A 6,079-nucleotide genomic window follows, 5' to 3' on the forward strand; every position below is an offset into this window, starting at 1 on the left:
AAACGCAACGACGACCCATCGATGCGACGGTCCTCGTTGTTGTCAGTCGCTTTCGCGAAGAGACGGAGTGGGCATTCGATCCCTGGGGCTGTACGAGAGTCTTAAGAAAAGACGGTAGATTATGGCAAAGTTTCGCACGCCATCGAGTTTAGGTTTTTTTTTTTGGTTCTCTCTTCTCTCCTCTCTCGACCGAGTTCCCATATTTGCTTTCTCTCTCAGTCTCGCCAAATATAATATTCTTTTAAGACGACGTCGGGGGCGCGGACCTTCGTGCGTCGAACACCGGCAAACGTAGCATATATCGCCTGATATGAAAAAAAAAATCGGTCACGAGGAGAACACTACGAGTATATACGTTCGATAACCGATACACGAAGCGGTGCATAAGCGGGCGGTCGCCCTCGTAAGGACGACTCACGACGCCGCGAGCACTCACGCAGGTCCGTGACCGGTTCTCTCCGCTCTTATTCGTATCCCTTCGTATACCTTCGTCCGACTCTGAAACGTTCTCTTATAATTTTTAAGAAGAACGACGGCGGGTTGTCAAGGCAAGAAGGGACAGAGAGAGACAGAGGTAGAGTTTCGTAGTCTCCCGTGAACACGATAGATTATATATCGAGCATGCGTACGACTTGCACGGTCTCTGCACGACCGCGACGAACGCCGACGAGCGTCCAACAATCGCTCGTACGTCGCGTATGTTCTCTCCGTCCGCTCTTATTCGTATCCTCGTTCTTGTACCTTCGTCCGACTCTGAAACGTTCTCTTATATAAAGAAGAACGACGGCGGGTTGTTAAGGCAAGAAGGGACAGAGAGAGACAGATACGGAGAGTAACGATACGCAACGCAAGCAGTCTTAGGTTTACGTGAGCAACCCTCAGCCAGGCGTGGTCCAGGAATTGTATCCGTGGACCGCAATGTGCGTTCGAAATGTCGATGTTCATGTGTCCTGCAGTTCACACGTTGACGCGCAATTAGCTGCGTTCTTCATCGACCCACGAGCCAAGTGATCCACCGTTCAGGGTAATCTTTTATAAATTTACAACAGTTCAATACTCAAATGTACTCTTCTCGGTTCTAGCGAAGCCGAGTTCCGTCACGTTCGACCAACGGGAATCGAACGCGCAGAAGTCGCCATAGGATTGACGACACAAAAACGTTCGAAAAAAAAAGAAAACGACGAACGCGCGAAGATACGCGCGTTCGCCGGCCGGGCGTAAAGTACATTATGATATATAACAACCATCGAGATCGAAGCTCCGTTCGTCAGGAAACGACGGGGATATATACACCCGATTCTGAATCCTCTGTACAGCACACGATCTCGCGAACGAGTAAGCACGGTGGCTAGCCCATGTTATATATGTGTTTGATTCTACTCTCTCGTCCAATTATTCAAGAAACAGCGCGCGTGCATCTCTCCATCGTTCGGGTGATAGTAAAGATTCGATGGGATTCGCGCGGCCGTCCGCCTCGAGCGGTCTTTCGTCCCAATATCCAGAAGCAGAGTTTGAAAAACTCTAGCGACGGCACGGGTGTCCGACTCACGACATCGAGGTTTCGAAGCCGGCGATCCCCTCCGAACGGATGGCGACCACGCGACCGACTGAAAGCATGAAAAATCGACGAAAGATAGAACACATCTCCGTTCGGGTGGTGTTTTTTCTTTAAAAAAAAAAAAAAAACAAAAATTCGATGGGACTCGCAGCCATCGTCCTCGCGCGGTCTTTCGTCCCGATATCCAGAAGCAGAGTTTGAAAAACTCTAGCGACGGCACGGGTGTCCGACTCACGACAACGAGGATAGACAGCCGGTCCCCTCCGAACGGGTTATGCGACGATAAACTCGATGAAACTTTAGTCTCGTTCAGGTAGTGTGTGTCTTGTAAATCAAAAATTCGATGGGACACGCATCCATCGTCCTCGCGCGGTCTTTCGTCCCAACATCCAGAAGCAGAGTTTGAAAAACTCTAGCGACGGCACGGGTGTCCGACTCACGACAACGAGGATAGACAGCCGGTCCCCTCTGAACGGTATATTATATATGAGATGATAGACGACAAACTGGATGAAACTTTAAGTCTCGTTCAGGTAGTGTGTAAATCAAAAATTCGATGGGACTCGCATCCGTCGTCCTCGCGCGGTCTTTCGTCCCGATATCCAGAAGCAGAGTTTGAAAAACTCTAGCGACGGCACGGGTGTCCGACTCACGACAACGAGGAAAGACAGCCGGTCCCCTCTGAACGGTATATTATATGAAACTTTAAGTCTCGTTCAGGTAGTGTGTAAGTCAAAAATTCGATGGGACTCGCATCCGTCGTCCTCGCGCGGTCTTTCGTCCCGATATCCAGAAGCAGAGTTTGAAAAACTCTAGCGACGGCACGGGTGTCCGACTCACGACAACGAGGATAGACAGCCGGTCCCCTCTGAACGGTATATAATATACATTATGCGACGGTAGACGATCAACTAGACGAAACTTTAGTCTCGTTCAGGTGGTGTAAAAAAAATTCGATGGGATACGCACGCACGGCTGTCGTCGTCCTCGAGCGGTCTTTCGTCCCAATATCCAGAAGCAGAGTTTGAAAAACTCTAGCGACGGCACGGGTGTCCGACTCACGACATCGAGGCTTCGAAGCCGGCGGCGTTCCCCTCTGAACGAACTTCGGCTAGACTAGTTACGAATCGTTGCTACACATCGTCTTCATCGTCGTCGTCGTCGACATCGACATCATCATCATCATCATATCATCATCATCATCATCATCGGTCATCGTCGCATAGCGGGCCAACATCCACGCGATGCGTCTTCGTTCTAGGTTACCCGATCCACGAGTATGTTACACGTGGTTTCGTTATTTCGAACGAAACGACATACGAAGAGCACACGCCCTTTGGGTAGGAAGCACGTTTCGAGAACGACGAGAGTTTCGATGAAAGAGACGAGAGAAGTCGACGCAGAAGGTATCCATGGATCTTCGAAGAGAACCTTCGAAGATGTATATCGGTATCCTTTCGCTCTGCGCGACTCGCTACAAGTTCTTTCGCTCTCGTCGACTCGTTCTAGACGCTTCGTTCGATCCCAAAGAGGAGTCTTCGATATGTCCCGTTGCTAGGAGGAGAACAAACGCAACACAGACCACGAAACATAGAAGAGAATAGGCGAGCATGATCACTCCGACACGAGGCACTTTAGAGATTTTCTTATTAGTTTGCATGGACTTTTATATTTCGTTTGTACGGTTTCCACGATGCAAATACGAAATACGAGATCGTGACGGCGGGTCTTTCTGTGTACGGCCTCTCGCAGGCGCCACGACTGCATTTCTCTTTACACCTGGTTTCCATCGTAATTTTTTCGTTTGATATCGAGCCTTAACTTTTGTTGGCTCTTTCGAAGCTAGAGTTCCCTTTTATTAGAATTTCATATATATATATATATATTATATGTTATATGTTTTATTCGGAGACGGCGGGTCTTTCTGTTTACGACCTCACGCAGGCGCCTCGAATAAGTTTCATTCGCATTTCGTTTTTATACTTGTATATATATATCTCTTCATCCCGATGATCGAGAGAGAGTGCCACCTTCTCTTCGTATAATTCCGTAGCTGGAGGGTCGTCTCCTCCTTAAGAATATTTCTATTCGTGCCAACGGAGGTTGCCAAGCTCCCTGGCGTTTTCGTTTGTTAAAGTATATAGCTTGTTAATACGTCGTATATACTTTCGTCGATACAGGAGGAGTACGGCTCCTTACCGACCATTGTGATATATATTTCATAGTTTTTATATGTGTTCAAGTCAAATTCTTTTGGTATCGTATCGTTAATGATCCTTCCGCAGGTTCACCTACGGAAACCTTGTTACGACTTTTACTTCCTCTAAATGATCAAGTTTGGTCATCTTCCCGGTAACATCGGCAATGCTTATCACATTGGCCGCGCACCAGTCCGAAGACCTCACTAAATCATTCAATCGGTAGTAGCGACGGGCGGTGTGTACAAAGGGCAGGGACGTAATCAACGCGAGCTTATGACTCGCGCTTACTGGGAATTCCTCGTTCATGGGGAATAATTGCAAGCCCCAATCCCTAGCACGAAGGAGGTTCAGCGGGTTACCCGGGCCTTTCGGCCAGGGAAAACACGCTGATTCCTTCAGTGTAGCGCGCGTGCGGCCCAGAACATCTAAGGGCATCACAGACCTGTTATTGCTCAATCTCGTGCGGCTAGAAGCCGCCTGTTCCTCTAAGAAGATTTGTTTGTACGTTGGTAGTAAAAACCCACCGACCGAAGCCGGGGGCCTTCGAGATACCATAAGTTACGTCTATTTAGCAGGCTAGAGTCTCGTTCGTTATCGGAATTAACCAGACAAATCGCTCCACCAACTAAGAACGGCCATGCACCACCACCCACCGAATCAAGAAAGAGCTATCAATCTGTCAATCCTTCCGGTGTCCGGGCCTGGTGAGGTTTCCCGTGTTGAGTCAAATTAAGCCGCAGGCTCCACTCCTGGTGGTGCCCTTCCGTCAATTCCTTTAAGTTTCAGCTTTGCAACCATACTTCCCCCGGAACCCAAAAGCTTTGGTTTCCCGGAAGCTGCCCGCCGAGTCATCGGAGGAACTTCGGCGGATCGCTGGCTGGCATCGTTTATGGTTAGAACTAGGGCGGTATCTGATCGCCTTCGAACCTCTAACTTTCGTTCTTGATTAATGAAAACATTTTTGGCAAATGCTTTCGCTTCTGTCCGTCTTGCGACGATCCAAGAATTTCACCTCTAACGTCGCAATACGAATGCCCCCATCTGTCCCTATTAATCATTACCTCGGGGCTCCGAAAACCAACAAAATAGAACCGAGGTCCTATTCCATTATTCCATGCACACAGTATTCAGGCGAAGGTAGCCTGCTTTAAGCACTCTAATTTGTTCAAAGTAAACGTATCGGCCCACCTCGACACTCAGTGAAGAGCACCGCGATGGGATATTAGTTGGACCGCCCGCGAGGAGCTAAGCCCACCGATAGGACGTACCACATAATGCCAGTTAAACACCGCGAGCGGTGAACCGACACTGTGACACACAGATTCAACTACGAGCTTTTTAACCGCAACAACTTTAATATACGCTATTGGAGCTGGAATTACCGCGGCTGCTGGCACCAGACTTGCCCTCCAATTGGTCCTCGTTAAAGGATTTAAAGTGTACTCATTCCGATTACGGGGCCTCGGATGAGTCCCGTATCGTTATTTTTCGTCACTACCTCCCCGTGCCGGGAGTGGGTAATTTGCGCGCCTGCTGCCTTCCTTGGATGTGGTAGCTGTTTCTCAGGCTCCCTCTCCGGAATCGAACCCTGATTCCCCGTTACCCGTTACAACCATGGTAGGCGCAGAACCTACCATCGACAGTTGATAAGGCAGACATTTGAAAGATGCGTCGCCGGTGCTAGATGACCATGCGATCAGCACAAAGTTATTCAGAGTCACCAAAACAAACGATGGACGGACAGACGAGCCATCCGCCACCGATTGGTTTTGATCTAATAAAAGCATTCCTACCATCTCTGGTCGGAATCTGTTTGCATGTATTAGCTCTAGAATTACCACAGTTATCCAAGTAAATGTAGGTATGATCTAAGAAACCATAACTGATTTAATGAGCCATTCGCGGTTTCACCTTAATGCGGCATGTACTGAGACATGCATGGCTTAATCTTTGAGACAAGCATATGACTACTGGCAGGATCAACCAGGGATCTTATTCGTATAACAATTCTTATAAATTTCGTTTAAGTTCTCTTCGTGTCGTAGGTGGGACGTAAGCACCGTACGACGAGACTTTTCGTTCTTAAGATAGATATATCTATAAAATATATCTCCTAGCGACGTTCGAGATACACCCATAGTTCAGTAATAATCTTCGAACGCCGCTCGCAGCCACTTTGTAATTCTCAACTCCACCTCCTCTCTTCTCTCTCTCTCTTTCTCATAGTCTTATATAAAATGTTTAGAATCGTACTTCTAAAGGAACATTTCCATAATGCTGTCTTCGTGTAAAAAGACTTATTAGAATATCTTAGCGGTAA

General features: G+C 48.0%; 2 non-coding genes across 2 annotated transcripts; both read right to left on the reverse strand.

Moving 5' to 3' along the window:
• Positions 1-872: 872 nt before the first annotated feature.
• On the reverse strand, positions 873-1,027 carry LOC126877506 (5.8S ribosomal RNA). The gene has a single exon (XR_007695079.1). It is a non-coding gene; the product is annotated as a 5.8S ribosomal RNA (ribosomal RNA).
• Positions 1,028-3,826: 2,799 nt separating this feature from the next.
• LOC126877501 (small subunit ribosomal RNA) lies at positions 3,827-5,749 on the reverse strand. The gene has a single exon (XR_007695077.1). It is a non-coding gene; the product is annotated as a small subunit ribosomal RNA (ribosomal RNA).
• Positions 5,750-6,079: the final 330 nt, after the last annotated feature.

Source organism: Bombus huntii, unplaced genomic scaffold (genome assembly GCF_024542735.1).
Source record: "Bombus huntii isolate Logan2020A unplaced genomic scaffold, iyBomHunt1.1 ctg00000178.1, whole genome shotgun sequence".
Taxonomy (NCBI): domain Eukaryota; kingdom Metazoa; phylum Arthropoda; class Insecta; order Hymenoptera; family Apidae; genus Bombus; species Bombus huntii.